The sequence below is a fragment of the Eurosta solidaginis genome, chromosome 5 (assembly GCF_040869045.1).
Source record: "Eurosta solidaginis isolate ZX-2024a chromosome 5, ASM4086904v1, whole genome shotgun sequence".
NCBI classification, from domain to species: domain Eukaryota; kingdom Metazoa; phylum Arthropoda; class Insecta; order Diptera; family Tephritidae; genus Eurosta; species Eurosta solidaginis.
In genome coordinates, this window is record NC_090323.1 from 198,654,759 (window position 1) to 198,682,393 (window position 27,635).

General features: G+C 37.7%; 1 protein-coding gene across 4 annotated transcripts in view; it reads left to right on the top strand.

Annotated features, from left to right (window-relative positions):
• Nucleotides 1-27,635, top strand: part of RhoGEF64C (Rho guanine nucleotide exchange factor at 64C) — a 648,841-nt gene that overhangs the window by 244,043 nt on the left and 377,163 nt on the right. For all 4 annotated transcript variants that reach the window (XM_067787395.1, XM_067787397.1, XM_067787398.1 and 1 more), the window contains exon 3: nt 4,024-4,142. The gene's annotated coding sequence lies outside the window, so the exon portion shown is untranslated. The remainder of the gene's footprint in view (nt 1-4,023; nt 4,143-27,635) is intronic.

Sequence of the window (27,635 nt, forward strand, 5' to 3'; positions counted from 1 at the left end):
TAAAATCCTTTTTTCAATTAAAGCAATAAACCTATGGGTAACACTGGGCGGAATACATACGTGTAATGTTCAGCTAAATGATACCTTAAGCAACAAGAGCTTTCTTCGCTATCCCCAGCGGATTAGGGGGTTAGAATATACCCGCGGTAGGTATGCCTGTCGTAAGAGGTGACTAAAATACCAGATTCAAGGGGTTGTAGTTGCCAGCGCAATATATAGCTTCACCAAACCCAATTGTCAACCTCACCTTCGAGCGGCGAATCCCGTTTTACTAACAGACGAGGCTCTGGCGACCCCAAGCTCCTCATGGAACTTGGAGGTGGGGAGGGAGGGATGACCAGAAGGTTTAGTGTGGCCATATAAATCGTTCCCGAGATGGTCGGGCTAGCACTTGGAGCTGTGTTACATCGATAACACTCCCCAACGCCTTCGGGGAGCAATCTTATCGCTACAACAACAACAACAACAGGAGCTTTCTTCGCTTGCACTCGACTCTATAGCAAATTATGGGCGCAATATCCCAAAATTGTATACTGGCCATTTAGTATTGTTGTTAAACCAAACGGTTGGATCAAAATTTGATGACGAAAAAACAAGAACTGATATCCACAGGCCGAACTTCAAGAAAGCTTATTCAATAGAATTCTACCCTAATATTTTGCAGGTATTAATCCATGCAATAGAACTTTGTGATAGAGCATGTCTACGGAGACACCTATGCGCGGAGATTATCCTTATTATGTCAGAGAGTCGGACCATCTTGCTTGTCTTGCAGTTTTGCACAGCTTCTTATAGGCAAGTGGATGAATGCATCGAGGTCCTAAATGATATGGAAGCCAAGCAATGTATTATTGCAGCAGTGCTTTTCTGTAGATTCACAAAGGCATACCCTAGTGAAACAATAAGTAACTGGGGAATAAAGCAGTTCAGACAACACTTAATTGAGTATCCGGCGCAAGGACAGGCCAGATTGTTAATGCCCCCAGCACCGATGGTATCAGCCAAACTCATTAATCTATGCAGGGAGTACTTGCAAACTCTCACTATATACGACACGTAATGTTGTTGTTGTGTTAACAGTGCTTCGCCCCATTCAATGTGCATTACCACTCACAAATTTTCATCAAAGTCCTCTAACGAAAGTCTAATGAAACTGGCAGTTTCGACAGGATCCGGCAGCAGGGAGATTGGTGTTAGAGACGTAGGTTCCACATTACAATTGAAAAGATTGTTGGTGTCATGCATAATTCTGTAAGAGTTTAACCTATTCAATATCCAGAACGAAGTTGGGCGAGGGTGACTAATATCTCCCTGGTAGTGTGCTTTCTTCTTCTGCCTGAGCAGGATATTTTATATTGATAACAGGGTTCACCGGGCAAAGGTGTTTACCGATTCTGTGTGGATTTTTCCTAGGGCCCTCTTATGCTTGTATGGCTAATCGGATACCTTAATATACATACTAGTTCATTCAATATATATATGTGGCTGTGGTTCCAAATCAGGCCATTATCGTCACGTCCACCTTGGCACTATCATCAATGTTGTTCATATTTTTTCATACCTGCACTGTCTTGGCGAGCCTTTTCCCATATAACCAAGCGAGTTTTAATTTTTATTTCCATGCGGGCTTAACTTATTAACATTATTATTATTATAATATAATAATATTTTTAAGTGGCCATTATGGATGGTCTTAATTACATTAAAGTACATCCCTCCTTAATCAGATGGATCGGCTGCATGTTGAATTGCAGGAAGATTACATCACAATGGGGATTGTACGAGGCCACGAAATCAGTGGACAGGGGCACGTCGCAGGGAGGGGTGCTATCACCTCTGCTGTGGACGCCGGTTCAACTAACTGCTCAGGCGATTCGATGAGGACCTGTAAAAATTACGGCTTACGCAGATGACGTTGCAATTGTCATAAGTGGAGAGTGTCTTCCACCGATTAGTTCTTTGCTGGATCGGGCGCTTCGGGATATTCATACCTGGGCATCTAATGTCGGGTTGAAAGTCAATGCGGAAAAGACGGATATGGTCTTGTTTACAAAGAGGTACAATGTCCCAAATTGGACCAGGCCTAAGTTAGGAGGGGTGGCCTTACAGGAGAAACCTTGCACAAAATATCTAGGAATTATCCTAGACAGTAAGCTGTTATGGAAGCTCAACGTGGAGAAGAGGGTCGAGAAGGCCAACGGCATTCTATGCATGTAAATGAATGCTGGAGTGTACTTGGGTTATCGCCCTCTCTTTCTCATTAGGTTTTACAGCGATTGTAAGCCCTATTCTATACTATGGGGTTCTTGTTTGGTGGAAAGCCACACAAAAAACAACATACCTCAAAATATTGGTATGCAGACTATCGATGCTTAGCATTACGAGAGCACTGAAAACAACCCAAACGGCTGCACTATATGCCATTCTGCACATTCCACCTGTAGACCTGGTAGCAAAGAACATAGCATTAACAACCGGAACCAGGCTCGGTGCCTCGGGGCAGCTTGAGCGCCGACCATATGGCCATAGTAGTAAAGCGTCATCAATTACAAGACGAACAGGCTACCTGATTCCCTATCTGCGCTTCGAGGGAGATCTTAAGGCCATAGAGCTGGAAAGTTGGCGCAAGGGTGCGCAAATGGCGGACAAGGCGACACATGTGTACACAGATGGTTCCAAAGTAGTAGAAGGAGTAGGGTCTGCGGTATACTGTGCTGATCCGAAAATAAGCCGATCCTACAGGCTGCCGGATTACTGTAGCGTTTTCCAAGCGGAAATATTAGCCGTAACCAAAGCAGTAGAAACCCTGGAAGAGAATAGCTTAAGCTGCAACCGTGTTAACTTTTATGTTGACAGTCAAGCAGTAATTAGGGCAATAATCTTGCATAGCACAGCATCCAAATGCATGTTAGAGTGTAAGCAGTCTCTGGAGAGAATCGGGACAGGGCAGAAGCATACATCTATGTTGGGTCCCAGGGCATATGGCAATAGACGGGAATTAAAAAGCGGATGAATTAGCTAAAACGGGCGCATCCCTTGAAGCTTGCTCCGTAGACGTCCCAATTAGACTGGGCGAAGTTAAGCGAAGGCGAGAGGTGCACATGATCGACCAAGCAGGAAAGGCGTGGGTTCAAGCGCGGGGCTGTAAAGTGTGGAAAATTATGTGCAGGTCTTACAACTTTAGACTAACAAAGTTGCCTCTATCATTAAAAAGAGAGGACTGTAGGCTCATGACGGGTATTCTGACTGGACACTGCCTTCTGACGTCACACGCCTTTAAATTAGGCTTGGTCAGTGATAGCAGATGTAGAAAGTGCGGGTTGGAGGAGGAAACGATCGGTCACGTTCTGTGCCCGTGCCCTGCACTTGCCAGGCTAAGACTCCAGCTATAAGGAGTGATACAGCTGTCAGACCTAGAAGCAGCAAGTGGCTGAAGTCCTAGGAAGCTTCTAGTATTTGCCAAGAGGACCGAGTTATTTTATAACATAGGTCCTGGTTTTTGATAGGGTTTTTCAGTTTGGTCGTTAAAACAAACTTCTGGTAGCACTACGGAGTAATTCTGTCTACGTGAGGTCCTCATGGACCGGCCAGTTCAACCTAACCCAACCTAACTTATTCACACACATAGATAGGCTCCTTATAGGCTCATTGCTGTATTGTCTTAATGTTTTTACCGGATTGTTTATGTCTCATTAGCTGGTCCTCTTCGGCTTGTTTATTTTTGTCAAAAGAAAACTGTGCTTTTACTAAATCCGCTTATCCAAAAAAATATATATAAATCTGCGAAAATTAATACACACTTTGAAGCCTATCGACACTCACATTAATTATATAAAAATCGTGACTAACAAATTTACTATGCACATACCACACACACACACACACACACACACACACACACACACACACACACACACACACACACACATTTTCATACAAACATAAAAAGCTATGCTTTCAATTTCTTCAGCAAACAATTTTAAAAATAATAACTTTAAATACATTTTTACGTTCTCTTTACAGCTGCATTAATTTTTTGGACTACATAATTCAATAAAACACTAACGTACATACGAAAATATTAGTAAAACGAAAAGTGAATTCAGAAAATTGGCGCAAAGCAACGTTTGAAAAATCGAAAGGTAAGTGAATGTACATAAACTTGTAGATATAAATTTATGAACAAATTGACACACCCTCTTTATGTAGACACTCATTTGGTTATAAATGGCAGTACGCTCCTTTAAACGTGAATACTTATGATTTGGGGGAACTTTTCATTCGGAAATATACGGAAATGTCTTTTAAAGTTGAATACCTATCGGATACTTTAGCTACATAATATGTTTAGAGCAGATATCGCGAACAAGGCCATACTCGATATAAGCAAATGTAGATAGAAGTCTTTAAGCAGCCTAATGTGCAGTCTGCATTGCATACATATGTATGTATCTCATTCGTGGTTCACACGCCCATGCGTCATTCAGCTCCAATGAATAGTCCAATTACTACGAATTTCACACAAAAGCTATGCTCGGTAATAAAAAAAAAAATTTCTGCTGCCAAAAGAGTCGCGATTGAATTACGAATGCATCGTTCGTACAGGTGAAGTCTATAATCGATTCGTGTATAATTTCAACTTTCAAATCGGTGCCGTGTGGACACTATACAAAAATCGAATAAGATCTGTAAATTGTAAACAATCGATAAACAATAAAAAATTTTCTTCATGAAAATCTCTGCAATCAGAGATTAGTCGCTATGTTCAGTTATTCAGAAATCTATTATTTATTGAAACGAGCGGGCCCCGGGCACATCTTGCGCAACCAATATAAAAGTCTCATATCAAATATCAACAAAAATCAGCTATTCTATCAATCAATTAAAACTTACAGCGTGCGCTGCCATCTAGCGTATAATAGCAGCTGCCCCCAATCAATTAAAACCTACAGCTTGCGCTGCCATCTAGCGTACAATACAGCTTGCGCTGACATCTAGCGTACAATAACAACTGCCAATAATGCAGTGCAAATATTCACAATACTGCCATAGTACAAATAGATTTCTTTGTGTGCCCACAATCGTTTATTTTTAACAAATTATTTTAATAAAATATAGCTAACCAAAAGCACTACGACCAAAATTGTCCAAAGCTCGCTAATAGCTGGAATCTTCATCTTTACAACCAAAACCTTATTTATAGATTTGCATTCCACATAAGAGGGAAAAGGCACCCGTACATAAGAACAGCAATTAGAAATATTATGTATGATTCTATGATGTAATATCGACTGTCAGTTAAGCGCAAGGCAAACAAATTTACAAAAGCAAGCTGTTTGTTGATTTTCTTGTACTCACCAATTTTTTGAAATTTTAAGAGATTATGTAATTTCTACCTTCGATGGTTAATAAAACAGCAGAAACGTCCGGATTAGTTATCTTAATACTTTATTCTTCAGTCGTCAATCCAATAATGAACCGGAAGTCCACCATCTTCCCTTTTCTTCCTTTACAGTGATGTATTTTTGCTTATTCTATTAATCAGTTGACATGGTTGCATTTATGATCTTACAACAACTCGGCCAGCCTGAAACTGTATCGATCTCAATACATTATCTTAATTTCTATTTTTACCGTCACATATTTCTTAATCCGATACAATTCGCTATTTGTGTTCAGAGTTACTAACTTAATTTCTAACAAATATTAGTCTGGTTGTGCTGTGAAATATTTTCTTTGAAAACGGCTCACTAATACCTTCAACTCATCAAGTGTTTTGGCCGGTAACAGTAGATGTGCATTTGGTATTAGATTGCCTATGCCATCTATTATGAAATCGATGATTTCTGTTTCGCATGTATTTGCCCGTTTTCCTATTGCCTGCATGAATAGAACGTAGCAATGTAATGACTTGCTCTTTTTGTCCCACTTGCGTCTTGCCAACATTTTATAAACTTCGTTCCTCTGTATCGGCACGTCAAATTCCGTCGTGAGAGCCTTTTTTAACTCGGCATAGCTTAACACTTTGGTGGTGGTAAGGAAAACTTTGGCTGTTCCCACCAGGCAGCGACGAAAAGCTAGCAATTTAAATCGTTCGTCTACTCTTGACGACTCCATTACTTCTTCAAAATCTTGAAGAAAATTTCCCACCGTTACTGATATATCATCACCACTGAACTTGGGCATAGCATGCTCTATATCGGCAAAATCCAGTCTACGTTGCTGTTGTACCCCAGTACTAGCTCTTAGCTCGTCGATTTCTTTCATTAATTTTAATATTTCCATACGTTTTCGTAGCGCCACCAGTTCATCATCCACACTTGTGGTCGTGGCTCTTGCGTCAATTGGGGCAGAGTTTGATGGGGCAGCAGCAAAAACATCGTGAACAGCAGGTGTTGAATTGAATTCAACCAAAATATCGGTAGTAGGGGCAGTATGAACGGCGGTGACGGTAGTGGCGACAGAGTGGACGGTAGTGGCGACAGAGTGGATGGTAGCGGCCGCAGAGCAGACGGTATCGGCGGAAGAATAGACGGCAGTGCCGGCAGCAAACACATCGTGAACGGCAGGTGTTGATTTGAATTCAACCAAAACATCGGTAGTAAAGACAGTTGGAATGGCAGTGGCGGCAGAGCAGACGGTAGCGGCGGCAGCAAAAGCATCGTGAACGGCAGGTGTTGATTTCAATTCAACCAAAACATCGGTAGTAAAGACAGTTGGAACGGCAGTGGCGACAGCATGAACGGCGGTAACGGCAATGGCGGCAGAGGACACAATAGAAACGGCAGCGTTTATCTCAATTATTTTGCCCAGAATGTTCTCCAATATATTTGTGTTCGGAATGGTATTCATCGTATTTGCGTAGCTATTATCTACCACGCCAACTATATTTTGCAGTAATCTGCGTAATTGCATAATGTTGGCAGTAGGAGGGAAATCCACATTACTTTCAGTTAAAACCTTGACAATGTTCTGTGGAGCATCCATTTTACAAAATAGTTGTTTATATTAGTGCGCGAGGTTGGTTAACACACCTGAAATGTAATTTCTACCCTCGATGGTTAATAAAACAGCAGAAACGTCCGGATTAATTATCTTAATACTTTATTCTTCAGTCGTCAATCCAATAATCAACCGGAAGTCCACCATCTTCCCTTTTCTTCCTTTACAGTGATGTATTTTTCCTTATTCCATTAATTAGTTGACATGGTTGCATTTATGATCTTACAATTAATATGGGAGAGGGACATAAGGTCAACGACAATAAGACCAATTGACCTTATTATCGCTTCAAACAGCCACAAATTATATTGAAGTTATGCCTATATGAAATGGTTACGACGTCAAATTTCAACAATATTGGCATTATGACCATCATGCTTTTCCATGACCACAGAGTCAACTCTTTTTTTCATCTGGTCATAAGGTCAATTATTTTGTTTCGCTCCTTTAAGTCGTGAAATGCTAACAACTTTTTAACTACATTTACGTTTTATTATTTTCTCTATATCTTTGTGCAGTCGAATTAAAAGAGAAGTTTTTTAATTAAAATTTTGGGAATCAGCGCTCGTTTTCCTATATTTTGGTCCCCTTTTGTTGAAAAATCTAATGAAAAGCTCCCTAACGAAGTCCTTGAGTTCATGGTCTTTAAAATCCCCATAACCTTAAACTTAAAGTTCCTAAATGGTCACAAATTCAGATAAAGAAACGTCATAACGTCAATTGAGTCAATTGAGAATCTGAGCAATTGAATTGACCATAAAGCTCATTGATCTTATGGCCATATGCAGTTGTCATAACATGAATTTAATTTTAGCCATTGACCTAATGTCACTTCAACAACATTTGTGAAACTTTTCCTTTTTGGAAGCGGATGGTTCGAAGGTGGGGATGGATAAAGAATAGCAGAAGCTGGGAATAGCGAGGGAAGAGAAATAAGGAGTGGAGGGATCATGGGATAATCACGACTGTGTAGTTCACTAAAATGGATTTTTCAAATAAAGACTGATTCATGAAATCGGTAGTAACAGCTATTGAACTATTAAGGTCTAGCGAAATTTTATCGATGCTTAGACAGAATACGTCAACAATCGAAATAGATGCCAGAGACTTCATAAATTAACCAAAGTCCTACAAATGATATAAATAGGTAAACAAATTTAAAAAACGTATATAGTGCTTCAATAATATGCATGGAACGGGGCACTCGGGATGCAGGTGGTCGTTATGTGCATTGTTAACGGGGTGACCCAGGTATCCTAAGTTCAAAATTGTAATATCAAATTCTGTACGAAATGTACGGCCTTGGCCATGGGCCTTCAAAATTTAAAGTAATTGCCCTTTCACATTCGCAATGCAAGCACAATTGTGCGGTGGACGACAGACGTCATATCCAGCAGTACTGACGGCTGCTAGGGTTACTCGGAACCCGGCTCAATAGCTAATTATTCGCGTCCCTAAATTTTTCTCCAGACCAATTATTGCCGCTTTGAAGTGATAAACTGAAGATATGAGCGTAGTCTGGAAACGGGCTGGAGGCGAGATTTTCAGTTTCTTAGGGAAAACTTTAGCTCTAGTTTATTTTTGACCCATTGATGTAACGTGGGATTGTTTTCTTTACGCTTTCTTAGTCTTCCACCTTTTCTTTTCTTTGCCAAAATTCAGGGAAGGCTAAACTACGAACTGCTGCTAGTTACAATACATAAGCCAATATGAGTCTTATAATGGCTGTGCAAGGACACGCGATGAACTTGAATTTGAAACATCAGTTTTTACTGGATTTGTTCGACCAGCGTAGTAAGCTAGGTAGGTCGCTTTTACTTTTATTTTGATGTTGTTTTTATAATCAGCGTGTTTTGCACATAGAGTATAAGAGCTCACAGAGTATATTAAGTTTGATTGCATAACGGTTGGTTGTACAGGTATAAAGGAATCGAGATAGATATAGACTTCCATATATCAAAATCATCAGGATCGAAAAAAAATTTGATTGAGCCATGTCCGTCCGTTAACACGATAACTTGAGTAAATTTTGAGGTATCTTGATGAATAGCTTATAACGCAGAATTGAAAATTAGTAAAATTTTGGACAATGGGCGTGGCACCGCCCACTTTTAAAAGGTAATTTAAAATTTTGCGAGCTGTAATTTGGCAGTCGTTGAAGATATCATGATGAAATTTGGCAGGAACGTTACTTCTATTACTATATGTACGCTTAATAAAAATTAGCAAAATCGGAGAACGACCACGCACACTTTAAAAAAAAAATTTTTTTTAAGTAAAATTTTAACAAAAAATTTAATACCTTTACAGTATATAAGTAAATTTTGTCAACATTCAATTCCAGGAATGATATGGTGCAACAAAATACAAAAATAAAAGAAAATTTCTAAATGGGCATGGCTCCGCCCTTTTTCATTTAATTTGTTTAGGATACTTTTAATGCCATAATAGATTTCATGACGCTAACTGTTTTCTGTGAAAATGGGCGAAATCGGTTGAAGCCAATCCCATTTTTATACACGGTCGTCCGTCTGTCCTTCTGCATGGCCCTTAACACGATAATTTGAGCAAAAATCGACATATCTTTACTGAACTTAGTTCACGTACTTATCTGAATGCACTTTATCTTGGTATAAAAATGAACGAAATCCGACTATAACCACGCCCACTTTTTCGATATCGAAAATTACGAAAAATGAAAAAAATGCCATAATTCTATACCAAATACGAAAGAAGGGACGAAACGTGGTAATTGGATTGGTTTATTGACGCGAAATATAACTTTGGAAAAAACTTTGTAAAATGGTTGTGACACCTACTATATTAAGTAGAAGAAAATGAAAAAGTTCTGCAGGGTGAAATAAAAACCCCTTGAAATCTTTGCAGGTATTACTCTCATTAATGCCTTTAATTTGATACCAATATCGTACAAACACATTCTAGATTCACCCCTGGTCCACCTTTATGGCGATATCTCGAAAAGGCGACCACCTATAGAACGAAGGCCCACTCCCTTTTAAAAATACTCATTAACACTTTTCATTTGATACCCATATCGTACAAACAAAGTCTAGAGTCACACCTGGTCCACCTTTATTGCGATACCTCGAAAAGGCGTCCACCTTTAGAACTAAGGCCCACTCCCTCATAAAATACTCTTTAATGCCTTTCATTTGATACACATGTCATACAAACACATTCCAGGGTTTCCCTCGGTTCATTTTTCTACATGGTTATTTTCCCTTATGTTGTCACTATAGCTCTCAACTGAGTATGTAATGTTCGGTTACACCCGAACTTAACCTTCCTTACTTGTTCTTAAATAGTTCGTACAATTGAATCGAATAGGTTACATTTTTTGAAGATGCTTATATTGCTTTATGTTAAACGAAGCTAAGCATAGCTAGTTATAATTGAGAGAATTTGTTCTTTAGCTTATTGCTTAAAAACGCCAGTTTTTCATTAAACGATTCATTACACTATTGTGTATCGCATGTCTAGAAGAAAAACATTATCAGCAAAAGCAATAACTATACAATAAATACTTTCATTTTTGACAGTTGATCTTCAATAGCAACGCCCAAGAGTTAAATTTCAGGAAAGAAAGCCAAAGAAGTAAAATAAGCAAACAATGGAAGAATTGCAAACAGTCGAAACGCAACATTTGCAGACGTAACAAAAAATTTATAAAAAATTAAAAAAAAGAAGATGGGCAGACATCTTATAACCCGCCATGGCGCGCCTTACCACACTTTACTTGGCCTTTAATGTAAAAAAAAAAAAAGAAAAACAAAACAATGTTTGCCAAGTCGACATTCAATTGGAGCACAAAATATTTGTCTGGCCGGCAGATGCTTCAATATTTCGATTCCCAAATCGTTATAGATATTGTTGAAGCTTTGGCATGTTCATGGTTATTTAATTGTTTGTGGCTTAAACAATTAGTTAGTTGATTTTTTTATGGTTTTTGTTCTTGCTCAACTTCGTTGAATGCGATGATTTGACGCCGCGGGCACTTGGCGGACTAAGCAGATGTGCTATATACAAGAGTACAAGATATACATAACATATATATTAAACAGTTTTTTCTCTTTATACTATTGGTAATGCATAATTGTTATTATGGTTCCACTTTGTTTTATATGTAAACGTAGCTACTTTTTCAAACGAGTTAACACCCACATTTGCCAGTCGTCAGGAAAGCGCGGTGTATTGTTTGGCATAGTGCAACAACGTGAAAGTCACTTTTATTTTTATGGGCTTGACTGAGAACGTTAGGTTTATACAAACAGAATTTTACTCACGCCAAGTCTAGTTTGTTACACGGATGGTATGATACTCGCGTCCGAAAAAAAAGGAAAAGGAACACATAGCGTGTACAACCCTTTGTCTGGTGGAAGGTGCTAGAAAATAAGGGCAACCAAAATTGTTAGGTAGGTGCAAAAGCAATAATGCCTGCATACGTAAGGCGTAATGACATCAATGTAACGATCTTTGTCTTCAGCCAGGCCTCCTTAAACGCATTTGAATCCTACGTGATAAAGTCGGATATCGTGTGAAAGTGTCGAACCTCGCTGGCGTCCACAAGCTATCTAAATGTCTCCCTTTACTCGGTCACAGGGCACAGCGGTTTTAAAAGAAACGAATTTACAAATAAGATGAATAGGAAAGGTTCCGAAATGAACAAAAGCAAAGCGGAAATCGCAGCATGACAGCCACTAGGCTGTGTCCTTAGAAAAATGGAGGAAAATAAAAAATATACCAATGGAGTTGCTATGTACTAAAAGCGATTATTGCGATTGTTGATACATACCAACAAGCTCTCTCTGCAGAAGGTATCAGGATAAAGAGGAGGAAACGAGTTGATTCATCATAAATCCAGGACAGCATACAAGATGGCTCAGATTTCTGAACTTCCGGTATTCCGGCGGTGTGGCAGATGTTGGGAAAGGGAATATTTTGCCCCTACATAAGTTTATTACATAGAGCAAGTGTTTCGTAGAGGACTACTATGAGGTAATCCGGCTGGACTCACTATAAATGTCTCGGAGTGAAAGTATAGGAAGTTCCCAAATTTGCTCTATCAACCTAACTTAAGCTAAGTCACAGCATTTTGCTGTCTATGAGTTTCCTTCATTTTTGTTGAAGTGTTTAGAAAGCTGAGACTTATTCCACGATAATATTTTGCATGGAATAATGGGATTGGTGGAACTTTAATTCCATGGGCTCTATTGTGCTTTCAAGATAATAATCACATTCGCTATTTAGCAGTGAGCAAAAATATACCAAAAAAAAAAAAAAATACCAAATCAACAAACACAAAAAGGTCAAACGACTATGATTACTGATTTCTACCTACCTCAGATAACAACGCAAATTGATCAATGAAAACCACCTACGAGCTATAAATATGAGACAAACGACAATAACGGATCAGAACGAAAAATGATACTGAAGATGGCACAACGCCGAAGCCAGTTCATATCCAAATCAACTTTTACAAGGGTTGACGGTAATAGTTGACTGTATATGAATCACCCATAACCGAATCCATAACTCCTAACATATTAGTAACCAGTTTTTTAAACTAACCTCAACCGCAAGTATTTGTGACCGTAACTGTTTTCGTAGAGGAAGCGTCATCGTAACCATTAGTCTTTATGATGTCTTTAATAACGCAATCGTAACCGTAATCCTAACCGTTTTCTTATCGGCCGGAAATATATTTGTTTTGATAACAAAAGTTATCAGTGACGCACTAATCGATTATCTACTGAAGATTTATCGATAGGTTACCAATAATGGACAAAAAATTATCTAAAATTTTGTATAAACAAGTTATCGATCATTTAACCAAAATTTATAAAAAATGAAAGAATTATTATTGAAATGTTATCGATTTGCTATTGGAATATTACCAATTAGTTATCGGCGGGTCATCAATTTGTTATCGGGTGTTATCGATTTGCTATCGAAAAGTCATCGATTTGTTATCGAAGGAAGTTATGGGTGTTATGGCCTATATATCCGCAAAGCACAATCGTCATCGATAAGACTCCTCAAAACCTGCGGGAACTGTCTTTATCTGTACAACAACAACAACAGTAGTGATTCGACTGATACACAAATAAATGCGTGGCAGTTAGCTCTTTTTAGCATCTCTAGGTGCAGATTTTGTTTGTTGTTTTTTTTTTAATAACTTTACACTCTTGCACTTTTAACCAATAAGACCCACTGTACATGCAATTAAAAATTGGCTAGCAAGTCATTATAATTTGCACATTCCGCTAAACATTTTATGTTTAGAAAGTCAAATTTAAATACTCATTTAATTAATGCGTTAATTTTGTTTTTAACTAAATAGTTTTTAAGTTTATAAAATTTATGAATCCGTTTAAATATCGTGTTGTTATGCCTTTCTGTAATAGATATTAACAAAAAATTTTAATGACGTACATTACATAACCAATTTAATTTTATCGACCGTTAAACTTTAATTCTCCACACCCTTCGTTTACGTCTTGGTCAGAGTTCATGCGGAATAACTTTTATGCAATTGAGGAAATTCCTGGCAATTAAGAATGACAAAATTGATATTATTTATCGCATTTTTTTTATACGACCTTTGTAGATTATAATGTAATTTGGCATTTTTAATAGCGAGCTAATTAAATCTAATCCTTTTAATATAATAAATATAATAAAATGTATGCTATGAATGGATAGCTTGTTATATAAACTAATTTTATATTAATTTTTAAATTATTTATTACATAAAATATTACAAATGATAGCAATTAACACCAAAGTTTATCATTTCACCTAACAATAATTCTATGGTTTATTTTGTTGTTGCTATCTTTGTGCTTGTACACATGTCAACCGATGAATTTAGTAAATAATTGCTTACACGCTCTCAGCATCGAAATTAATTTAAACCATTTTTTCAAGCGAATTGTGTAAAATTTTTTGCGAATACAAAAAAACGCTTTTGACTAGACGCATAAATAAATCCGAAATCAAACAAAAGACACGAAATATTAACATAAATTAACACTGAATATAGTAAAGAGTAGTAAACGCTTTAACGGTATAAAAGATATTTACAAATGTGCGAAGAAATAAAAACAACCTACTCAAATAATCATGCGTCACACCGAAGGTCATTCCACCAATTTATATTGGCCATGCTAGCCAATCCAACAAGTAAGATGTTGCCTTCAACAGTTTGACTATTATAAAAGGGATATTGCCGTACAAATATTTACGTACAAATAATACGGATATTTGATTCTCGGTTCCTAAAAAAGCTACCTAAGAGTTGACTTCTACCGTTATCAAGAAAGCATTTAACTTCTATAAATTCAGTAAGTCAACTACTAACTTGAAGGAGGGTCATGCAAGATTGCAATGGCAACCACAACGAACAAATTCGAAGCCGGAAAATAATTTGGTAATTCACTAAAGTCTCGTATTCATTTTAAAGTTTTAAGTTTTTAGTTATTACAATGGTTTCCAATATAAAATTTGATTGAAACAAAGAAAAAAATTATGAACGGGAGATCTTAGGAATCACCTCAATATGCCAAAAAATTTTTATTATGTTAAAATAATCACATAATTTTTCAGATAATTTTTTGAGTTTAAGCAGATTTTAGATGTGTTTTTTTTATATCTATATACATATGCACTTAAACTTTATATGGACTGCCAAGTGCATAACTTTATCTACACTTCTGAAATTGCTGCGCAGAAAATAAGTAGTACTAAATTTCAATACGCATTATACTCAGATGTAACTGAATTGTGTGTCCGCAGGGCCGCAGAGAGCCGAGCGGGGCTCCTCGGACAGTTCGCGTTTACGGGCCCCCCTAAAAAAAAAGGCAACCCAGTAAAAAAAGTAACATAACATACATACATTTTTCAATTCACATTGTCGGTTTTATTTCATATAAAATAAGATTTACTGAAGCACTTACATAAATGAAATGTTAGATTTCATTCTTTCATTTGCTTACATTAACATTTTCTAAATATGTACATTTTAAGAGCTTGAATCAGCCAAAGAAAACCTTCCGTGCTTTTTGGTCTGCCAATATGGAAATTACCGATTCAAAACTAATGCTGCGAGCAAGGCTGGACTACAACGCCAATGTTCCAAGGCTTGTCAAGCGATTTTCGCTCATAGTAGAACGTAAAAAATTTTTCACGCGAGACAATAGACTAAAAGAACGCTCCCCTTCAGCCACACTGACTGGAATTGTGTAAAATATTTTTATGCTATGCAGATGTTAGGAAATAATACTTCCATCTTCAAGTCATGAAATTTGTTCAGAAGTTGAAATGGTGGCAGCGAATCACATCCCAAATTTGCTAAGTGGATGGCTTTGAAATGAATGATTTCATCTATTAGATCCGTAGAAGTATCGATGCCATGTCATTTATGGCTTCGAAACGTCGTGTCATGTTACCAATCAGGCAGACCAAAAGAAAGTGCCAGAACCTTACATACTTGAAGCATGATCGACCATTGATCCCTGAACTTCTTCAACTCATCAATCAGGCTACGTATATTTTCTGTTTCCGCGTCCAGTGTGGCATTTCTAGCTTGCAGTACCAGATTTCGACGGTTGATTACCGTCAACACTTTGAGCCAAATGGAGGCTAAGAGAATACACTCACATTTCCCCATATATGCTTCAACACATTTCAAATCCTGTATTGTTTCTGAACTCAGAAGGCTTGCGCTAAAGATATTATAAAATTTCTGCATAATACCGAAAAATGTGGTGACTTCAGCACATTAAAAAATTTACCAATAATTGCACCACTGACAAAAGAAATACGAATCTTGCAACAATTAACGCTAAACTGACCTATGTAAGCTTATCTACGGCGTACGCATATATTTGCACAAATTGGCGTGTCGCAAAACAAGTCAAGTGTGCTAATTTTTTCAAATTAACGCTCTAGTTTATTATCAGCCTGTATCTACAGATGTCGCTGGCTTTTACAAAAATGAAAAAGCATTACGACCAAACCGATAGGGGAATAGTTTTAGTCGAAATAAAATGTGATTTTAACTAATTTGAAGCATTTTTGACAGATATCTCTTATAAAATTGCGTCAAAAACGTTTATCTAACTTAAAATCACATTTTATTTCGACTATGACTATGCCCCATAGTATTTGATTGGATGCTTATGATTTTAGTTTAGTGATTTTCAATTTTAAAATAATTTTTATAGCAACAAAATGTGTATGTATCTATGAAATCCTATCCATGAATCCTAGAGTACTGTCAATACTGCTTTGCCTTGCCGGGACCCCAAAAACCTTCCGGGCCCCAGGGCAATTGCCCTGGCTGCCCTCCCCCCACCCTCCTCTCCTCGGCCCTGTGTCTATGTTTTACCTCTCCAAATGGTGTGTGTCCACTATTCACCGCAACCGATTCAGCTATAGGTTATACACTATGGCCAACAGAGGTGCGCGTCTGCCGCTAAAAAAAATCGTTAAACCTATTGTAACAAAATTCGGCAGAGAGGTTGCTCTTACTATAAGGAATGCTTTAAAGAAAAATTAACGAAATCGGTTAAGAACCACGTCCACTTTTATATAAAAGATTTTTAAAAGGGTCGTAGACCCTAGAATTTTACTTTCTAAATTGAATTATAACATTAAATTGGAAAACACTAAAATTTTTGAAAATGGGTGTGGCACTGCCCCTTTTATGGCTAAGCAATTTTCTATGTTTCGGGAGCCATAACACGAAGAAAAATTAACATAGCGTAATGAAATTGTGTACACATATTTTCCTGTAGCAAAAAATATTTCTATTAAAAATGGACGGGAGCGTTTAAACACCACGCCAACGTAGATATAAAACCAGTTTAAAAGGTTTAAAAAGGTCGTAGACCAGCATAATAAGCTGATAAGTTATAGTAAATAGTTTTGAATCAATAATCCTTCACTTATCAAGTTTTATTGTAAGAGGAAATAAGGAGATTTTTTTTTTTTAACGGACGGTACCACGTGTTACGTAGAAAAGTAATTTATCGGCTCTGAAATACAGCGAAGAAGCACTCTTGCCAATAAATGCTACTTTGGACTAGGTAGGCGATTGAAAAGTAAAATCCTCTCGGCAAACGAAAATCATACTCTACAAGTCACTCATCGTACCCGTCCCATTTTATGGGGCAGAAGCAGATGAAGCGGCTCTAGGAGTGTTCGAGAGAAAAGTTCTTCGAAATATTTATGGACCTCTACGCGTTGGCGATGGCGAGTACGGGAGAAGATTTAACGATGAGCTGTACGAGCTATACGCAGACATCAACATAGTGCAGCGAATTAAAACGCAGCGTCTGCGCTCGCTAGGCCATGTTATGCGAATGAAAGATGCCGCTCGGGCCAATAAAGTGTTTCTATCGGAACCCGCCTATGGAAGCAGAGGTAGAGGGCGGTCCGTACTCCGTTGGAAGCACCAGGTGGAAAACGATTTAAACTCCTTTGGTGTGACCAATTGGCGCCGGTTGGCAGAGAGAGGGAACGACTGGCGTGCCATGTTCGACGGACATAACCGTTTAAACGGTTAAGGGCCAATTAAGTAAGTGTGTTATTTATCTGAAATGAAATGTACAATTGAAGCTCACGCTGAGTATATAATGTTCGGCTACACCCGAAATTAGACACCTTTACTTGTTACTTATTATTTTTTTAATAAATGAAGGCTGATAGCGAATTAAGTTTTACGCGCCAATTTTGGTAAAACCTAATAAGAAACGCTTACATAGCTCTAACAATAAACTTGCCAAAATTATGCACTGTATAATTTTAAGGATACAGTTATAAATATTTGGTGAGAGAAAAACTTTTTAGGTGATGCGGATAATAACTCTGCAGGCAGGGGGACTGGTCGCATATAGATCACCAAAAAACAAAAACAAACTCATCAAAATTTCGTTTTCTTTGATATGAAAAAGACCAGCACCTCTAATATGGAGTTGCCATTGGGCGTGAGCCATTTGCTACCGTTTAGAGACTATAGTGGCTGGGTGATGGGTTGACGGAACCCATCTTGTTACCAGTACTATTGTGAAAGAACTGTTATAGGTCAAAAGAGTTAGTCCTTAAAATTACCATAGTGGCATAACTGTAAAAGAATTGAGTAACCATGGAAATATCCTTAACAAAACAAGTTTAAATATGAGTTGTCCAGGTTTGCACTATTCGCGATTCATTTCAGTGGTTTTTATGAATGACTCTAATATTTCGGAGTAGTTCTTATTCTCTACCTGCGACCAAAAACCATAAAAAAACTTACCATATCTTATCTTCTCATACTAATATTCGTTAGTTTTAGAAAAAAACTGTTTTGAAAAAACAAAAAAAGTAAAATCGGTAATTTTTTATGGCCTCAAAGCAGGGATTATTTAAAGCAAGTATTTTTTTGAGTGTATGAATGAAGTTTTCTACATTTTAACGGTCTTTAAAAATATGTTTCATAAACTACTACATATGCCTTTCCAAGAACAAATTACTACTTTGTATAAATGACTTTCGTTTGAATTGTTTGTTCAAATAGCCCAATATTTTATGTCTATTTAATTTCAAAAATATGTCAAGCAGCAAATTTACTGTTATTTATTTTATTTTTATAACTTTTCAGTTGTTCAATTCGTACTTGTCCACTGTCAAAAGTGAAATATTTTTCAGCCTACATTAAAATACATCATACATGCATATGTATTTTTTACAAATCATATCCATTTGTCATTTACTTTGGTTTATTTTAGATCAAAAATGCTGATTTTATAGTAATTGCTTTTGTAAAGCACTGATTTAAAAGTGTTTGGGCAGCATGTTATATTTGGCACTCACTGCAATCACAATGTCAATTTGTCATTCAAGGCTGTCAAAAAACAAAAAAAATAGAAGACAAAATCAGGTCGAAAAAAGTGAGGTGACAAATAACAAGTCCACATAAAATAAAATATTAAATAAATAATAAAACTATATTGATAAATTTGACAATAATAATGTCAAAGAGGTGATATGTTTTAAAAAATGATTGACATAAATAAATAATAGTTTAAAAAAACAAAAAAAAACACGCTTTTATAGCTAACCGAACTAAAAAAATAGAAAATTAAAAAGAGTTTATATAACAGTGGTAGAAGGTCAAACAATCGTTTATAGTTAATCACCTCAAAATAAAATTATAATAAAATTTAAGTTATTAACAGAATAATTTAATTCAGATTAAAAAGCGTGGGGTGCATTTGACTACATTTCATATCTTTCCTCTCAGATAGTTGCCAATAGAATGATTTTAACATTCAATATTAAGCAGTAATTTTAAAAGTTTTAGTCGAGAGTGATGAAACCTCGAAACGCCAGCGGTCCATGGATGAATCCAACCCCACGGCACCGAAAAGGGCCAAGACGCAGGGAGGCTGGACGCGGTCTTTCGCCAAAATTGCCCAGGGTCGGCAGATCATTGGCATTATAGACGAGAGCAGCGAAGTAGGCAGGATCCCGAAACAAGAGTGGAAGTGGATCGAGGCCGCGCTCGCCACGGTGGCCGTTAAGGTTAATAAAGACAACCCTGGTCCACTGCCATCTTACACCGATGCAGGGTGGTTCCAGGGTAATGTCAAGCTAATTTCCTGTGACGAAGCCAGGTCGGTAAACCTCTATAGGGCCGCCGTCACGCTGATATGGGTGGTATATCCGGGCGCGCGCCTCAGTGTAGTGGAGGCCAACGGACGAACCCAGCTGACATCCTGGAGCTGCTCCAGGAGTACAACCCGCCACAGGTTTAGAAGTCAAAACGGATAAAACCGAGCTTGTGCTCTTCACGAGGATGTACAAAGTACCAAATCTTACACCATTGGGGGTACTATCTTAGCGTTTAGCGATAAATTCAAGTATTTGGGAGTCATTCTGGATAGGAAGCTATTATGGAGTGACCATATAGTGGAGCGATCCAAGAAGGCAGCAGCGGAGCTGCTCACCTGCAAAGGGGCAATTGGCACCTCCTGTGGATTCTCCCCTAAGGTGACCTACTGGATTTACATAGCTATTGTGCGCCCGATTCTTCTTTATAGTGCCTTGGTCTGGTGGCCTGCACTAGCTTAAAGTACCTATCTTAAAAAGCTTCAAAAGGTGCAACGGAGTTCGGAGCTCTATATTACAGGGATACATAGATACATAGATAGATACAGGCCAAGCTAATAAAAGCGTGTTAAAAAGAGCTCCAGTATGCTCTTTCGTAGATGTGCCATGCATCTTCTTCTATCATTAATAAAGAAATTCGTTTTTCGCATTATGTGCAAGGTTTCAAATCTGTGGTCATTTGGGGTGGTCATAAGTTCAATTGGCCTTATGTCCGTTAACCTTATGTCACCCCACCATCATATTATTGCACTGTCATCGAGCCTTGATACGTGTGCAAAGTTTAAATCAAACTTATGGCCATTCAAAGTGGTAATAAGGCAAATTGACCTTACGGCCGTTGACCTTATGTAACCACACCATCACACTAATGCATTGTCATTGAGCCTTGATATGTGTGCAAATTTTCAATCAAACTTACGGCCATTCAAAGTTTTAATAAGGCCAATTGAACTTATGGCCGTTGACCTTATGTCACCGCACCATCACATTAATTCATTGTCATGAGCCTTGATACGTGTGCAAAGTTTCAATCAAACTTATGGCCATTCAAAGTGGTAATAACGCCAATTGACCTTATGGCCGCTGACCGTATGTCACCACACCATCACACTCATGCATTGTCATCGAGCCTTGATACGTGTGCAAAGTTTCAATCGAACTTATGGCCATTCAAAGTGGTAATAAGGCCAATTGACCTTATGGCCGTTGAACTTATGTCACCACACCATCACACTCATGCATTGTCATCGAGCCTTCATACGTGTGCAAAGTTTCAATCGAACTTATGGCCATTCAAAGTTTTAATAAGGCCAATTGAACTTATGGCCGTTGACCTTATGTCACTGCACCATCACATTAATTCATTGTCATCGAGCCTTGATACGTGTGCAAAGTTTCAATCAAACTTATGGCCATTCAAAGTGGTAATAAGGCCAATTGACCTTATGGCCGTTGACCTTATGTCACCACACCACAACACTAATGCATTGTCATCGGTTCTTGATACGTATGCAAAGTTTCAAATTACACAGACTTCTAGAAACCGGTGAAAATTAAGCTCAAAGATTCCGTTACATACAGGCCAAGCTAATAAAAGCGTGTTAAAAATAACCTTTTGGGTGAAAATGTGAAGAAAGTAATCATTGAGTGTATGTATTACTGGGCAGCAGCCTTCGAAAGTAGACGAATGTTTGCACGGTGGTAGCAAAGCGAACTCAGACAAAATATATAGCGGAAGTATTTTTAATTTTTTTTTTTTTTTTTTTGATAATTTAAGAAAAAAATTCACTGAAATTTGGAACTGAAATTATGCAAATTAATCTTAAAATCTGATGTCACGTTGTTTAAATTTTTCCCAAATTATTAAATAATCTTAAAATCGTTTACAAATATCCAAAAGTTAAATGAAATTTCAAGCTTTTTTCTGAATTTATTTTTGATTAAAAAAATTGTCATAAATAAGTACAAATTTTGAGGGACCGTTATCCTGGTAAAAAATTAATTGGGCTACAAAACTGCGTCCTCAAAAAAATTAAGAAAACTCTAAATAAAAAATACGAAATATTCCGAAAATTTTCTCAAAATTTTGATATTTTTCGAAAACGCTTTGAGATTGGTTTGCATAGTTTCAGTTAACACATTTATGGTAGTTTGTTCTAAAACTATCGAAAAAAAAGTCGTGAGTCGTTAAGTTCGAAGAACAAATGTCACTTTACCAGAAACAAATAATTTTGGGCTCTTTCAGAAAACCTTCGTCGGCTTCTTATCGGTAAAAACCGATACCGATAAGCTATTGTTATATTCAATACAAATTTTTAGCATAAGGTTTCCGATTTGTTATCAGCTTGCTATCGATTTGAAAAAAAAAAAAACACTTGACCTGACATTGATTTTGATCTGAATGGGTAGTTAATTAGAACGACAATGTACAAAGACAAATTTATAGAGGCGACTTGACATTGTGAACTAATTAAATAACAATGAAATTATAATTCAAGTATATTAATTTAGTTTGCTTGAAAAATCACGTCTGATTTTTTGATAACTACTTAAATGAACTGATCGTACTTAAACAGGTAACAAAACTTTTATTTAAAAAATTATGAAAAAAAAAATAATGACCATAGTCATTGCGATGTAAGCCGTACTTTCAGTACAGAGGCCAAACCTCGATCGATTTTAACTTATGCAGACCAGAGCAATGAAAGTTGTAGCTTAGTATTTGCCAAAACATCAAGTTATGAGATAAGCTTATTCTTAGTTATTTATGTTCAAAATAATACCCGAAAGAAGTTTGATTAGTCTAGGGTGAGTCCGGGATAGGTCGCAAACGAATATGGGACAATAGCCACTTTTCATCTCTTAATATGGGTATGAGTGTTCCCATTAGTTTGAGTGTCCTATGGAGAGACAACAGCAGGTACATGATTGAAAGGGTAGTGTAGGACAAGTCATAATTCCACTCTCTTTTATAGCCTTACGAGTATTGTCTGACAGGTGGTCTTCTTTTTACTTGACCGAGTACTGTGGAGGTGCTGTTGGTCAGGATTTCTTTCTAACCGAACGGAAATAGTTATCGGTTTCCTTAATTTTTTAAATTCCTAGCGCAACGTTTTTAATTTTTTTCGTATTGAAATCGAATATTGAGTTTAACGGTTAACCAGAAAAGGCAATTCGGTCTGTTCGAAAACAAAAAAGAACTTTCTCAGTGAGATATGTTTGTTTTCGAATTTGTTCTATCTTTCATAGCAAAACTGTTATTTTGCGACTGAAATAAGTTTCGCGAATGGTAAATCTCTCGCCTACTGTTATAAAAGTAAAATGTAAAAGTAAAATAATGCTGTGATTAGGAACTGTTGAAATCATTGTTCGGGGGTCGTTCTGATACTATTTTGAAATCATTTCGGAATTTTTTCGTTATTATTTTAGACACTATTTCGAGATCACTTTGTCAAATTGTCACAGGCTATTGGCACGACTATTTGGGGATGATTTCGGTACTAACATGGGATTATGGCGAGACAATTTCGAGATAGTTATGGGATTACTTAAGGGTCATTCTAGTGCCCTTTCGAGATTGTTTCATGATAACGTTGGCGATTATTTCGGAATCATCTCCGGAAAGATTTATGAATATGAAAACTTATGGCCTATTATTATTATCGTTTTGTTTCAGCATGTTTGTTATCGACATGTTATCGGACAATTATCGATAACAAATATTATCGAAAAGCTATGGCTATATCTGTTCTCCTCTCCTCTCCTCTTCTCTCCTCTACTCTCCTCTCCTCTCCTCTCCTCTCCTCTCCTCTCCTCTCCTCTCCTCTCCTCTCCTCTCCTCTCCTCTCCTCTCCTCTCCTCTCCTCTCCTCTCGTCTCCTCTCCTCTCCTCTCCTCTCCTCTCCTCTCCTCTCCTCTCCTCTCCTCTCCTCTCCTCTCCTCTCCTCTCCTCACCTCTCCTCTCCTCTCCTCTCCTCTCCTCTCCTCTCCTCTCCTCTCCTCTCCTCTCCTCTCCTCTCCTCTCCTCTCCTCTCCTCTCCTCTCCTCTCCTCTCGTCTCCTCTCCTCTCCTCTCCTCTCCTCTCCTCTCCTCTCCTCTCCTCTCCTCTCCTCTCCTCTCCTCTCCTGTCCTGTCCTCTCCTCTCCTCTCCTCTCCTCTCCTCTCCTCTCCTCTCCTCTCCTCTCCTCTCCTCTCCTCTCCTCTCCTCTCCTCTCCTCTCCTCTCCTCTCCTCTCCTCTCCTACCCTCTCCTCTCCTCTCCTCTCCTCTACTCTCCTCTCCTCTCCTCTCCTCTCCTCTCCCCTCCTCTCCTCTCCTCTCCTCTCCTCTCCTCTCCTCTCCTCTCCTCTCCTCTCCTCTCCTCTCCTCCTCTATCCTCTCCCTTCCTCTCCTCCCCTCTCCTTTCCCCTCCTCTCCTCCCCTCTCCTCTCCCCTCCTCTCCTCCCCTCTCCTCTCCCCTCCTCTCCTCCCCTCTCCTCTCCTCTCCACTCCACTCCTCTCCTTTCCTCTCCTATCCTCTCCTCTCCTCTCCACTCCACTCCACTCGGCTTCACTTCTCTCCTCTCCACACCATTATGAAAGCACACAAATATCTAGGCTTACATATGTATATATTCGTTTAAACAGAACGTGATTTATTTTTTTCGGTAGTTAGTTATTTTCGTTCATTTCTTCCTTCTCCATTTATTTTACTTGTAAAACGGTCGTTCCCTGGGAGAAGCAGAAAACGACAGTACCGAGATTTAACTGTTATTTAAAAGTTGTCATTTAATATCTGTTTAAATTAAAATTTTCGGTTTTCGGTAATTTTAGTTGCGATCTCTAATAGAAAATGTAGAAAAAATAATTTCTAATTTTAGATTTTATCGTCTATGCAAATTTAATATTGTATAGTGTGAGACGTATTCACAATAATTTTACCGTAATCCACCAGCAATAAAACCAACAACACAAAAGACAACAAACCAGGTAAAAATCAACATTATCGGTAACTGCATTTATTGTAAGCGAAACAACAACTTGTCACATGTTAATTTGTTGGCAACATTCACACCATCTAGACATTATTATTGTTGTTGTTATTTATGTATTTTATTGCGTGATTTTTAATTTTTATTCAGTTTATTTTCGTTTAAGCTGCGTTGCATGAGCACTCATATGTAAGTATGTAAAGATATTTACATTACACTTTGTTATGCCTACAACTGAAACAACATGGCCACAAAGTGAAAGGAAGTTGACCTTTAAAGTCTATTTGCGCATTTTTGTCAAGTAAATAAAAGTGAAAAGTGACGCGTACCTACAACGAGACGATAAAAGTGTTGGAATAAATAACGAAGTAAATCCTATAAATTATTTACATTTGTATGCATAAATAAATGCATATGTTCCATACAATTATAATAAAAAAGTGTTTAATCGCGCATGCAAATCAATTTAACGGTTTTAAGTGTGTAACGAGTAGGTTTATGCGTATATGAGATGTATGTATGATACACATATGAAAGTACGTATAGTAATAAGATTAATTCCCAGGCCACGAACCGGTTTCGAATCGAACTGCTGCTTTTTTGGAGACTCTGAATCGAAGGTTAGGCTGGTTGAAGTGACCGGTCAATAATGACCTTACATAGACTGAATGTTTCCATAGTATTACCAGAGTGTGTTTTACGACCATACGGAAAACTTCCAATTAGGTATCGGGGCTTATGTTATAGAATAACTCCGTCTTCTTGGCAAATACTAGAAGTTTTCTCGGACCTAGCTTTATTGCTGCATCGAGATTTTAAAACTCTGCCACTCCAAATCACTGGAGCCCTGACCTCGCGATTGCAGGACACGAACAGAGAAGGCAGTGCCCAGCGAGTTCGCTCATCATACATAAGACTTATAATCACGATTGCGACCAAAGTACAAATCTGAATCCTCAAGTAAACATACTCTGTGTTGGATGCAGTATATTTTTAGGACACTGGGGGTAGACTACAGGATTGTACTACACCGAAAACCGCCACTGGATTATTTCAAATCAAATCTTTGCAGTAAGGTAATGTTTTCATTCTCAACAAAAGAAATGCTTGGATGTTGTTGTTGGTGTTATTTATGCATTTCGCGGGAGCTGAGTCTTCTCCTACGAACATCAAGGGGATCTCCAAGGGAAATAAGACGTCCGACTTTAAACTTCCATAAAACACCCATTCGAACCTCTGTGGATAATTGTCACATTATTTGAGGACTACAATCTCTTCGCAAGCTCACTGAGCCCAATCCACGCAAACCCTTGTCTTCCGGTACAAATAACATAATCTCTTGGTATACTTCCAATTAGTCTATATACCATTCATATTATTAGGACACGTGGTCACAAACCGCTCTCTCTTTTTAACTTTGTTATTTATTTCGTTTTCAAGTACTCAAACAGCTGAAGTTATTTTGAGCGTAAACAACACACATAAACACGCATTCTAATTATCTAAGGGCAGTTGATTTACGACTCACAGAGTTACACTTCTTGGTGATAAAGTTCGTTCGTCGAACAATGCTGTGCGTAGTGAAGAAAACCCATTGATGTATCGGGAATTGGTGAACTGATTTTTATTTCAGGTAGCTATCGTTGTAGACCTTAACATAAGCATATTTTTAAGAAAAGTGTATCCTTATCTGTTAATTAGTATATAGTGTCCGAGCTTACCCCTTTCCAATATATTACCCTTCAAATAATAATATTTTTTGTATATACATATATGTGACCCGGTCTATGAAAAGTTGGCTTATGAATCAAAAAAGAAATTTCGAGAAACAGCTGTTAAAGATACACAATGAATTTCTTCAGTTTGTTAGTAGTTTTTCTTTTCTTCCATTATGAACAGCCATGCTCAAAAGGCAAAGCACAAACCAGTTGCTGACCGATATTTTGGCTCCATTGCCATCGAAAAAGATGCTTTCAAAAAAATCTGAGGATGCTTCACCAGCCACCAAAGTGGCATCGAAGGAACCAAAGGCTTCATCGTCTTTCATTTGTGCTCTTCTTTCTCTACATTTTTAGTACACTTCTAAGCAAGTTAGGACTTTCTAGTTTTCACCACGTGAAAGAGAGTCTCAAAAACTATCAAAACCAGAAAAAAGTGGAAACATTTTTTTTGAGTCATAAGCCCCCTTTTCATAGACCGGGTCACATATAGCTTTTCATACATATAAGCACCGTTTACTGCAACTCTACAGTGTATACTTCTTATAGCACTCGGAACTCGCTATTTATTTATTATTTATAGTAGTGACTATTTTTGCTCCCAATCACCAGCTGTTAATTGATGAAGTATTAAGAAATTAGCGCCGGTATGTGGTCTTGGAAACAACTCACAAACATGCTATGCTTCAAATATGTACGAAATATATACCTAAACTACTTACAAACATAAACCTACATGCATACAACTATTTATAGTTTTATGTACTCTAAACTCTTATAGTAAGTGACTCATTCCAAATGCCATTCTGTTTGTCCGGTCACAGCTTGACGTAATCTAGTGGAGCAAACAACTTTGTAACAACTCGTACAAAATTTAACGGTGGAACAGTGATTAAGAATTGCTATAATGTGTGATATAAATGTGAGATCACGTTATACTTTTTGCTTACAACTTAATTTCCAGCAGTGGTCCGATTTAAATAGACCATGGGAATTGCGAGTATACAATATAATCGCAGCACCCTCTTCGCGTATGTCGGATATGATGAAGATCGAGCTTGTATTTCAATATGTAGTGTGCTGATTCTTAATTTTTTCTACAAATTGGCGAACCTGAAAGGTACCTGAATACTAGATGACAGAAATTGGGAGGACTGGCCATACCACTGCTTAGTGGAAAGTCAGTTTATAAATAATTTTCAAGGTATTTTTGATGTTACTTGTTCTGACTTGATTGGGTCTGGGACCTGTAGTATGGCAAGAATAAAACTA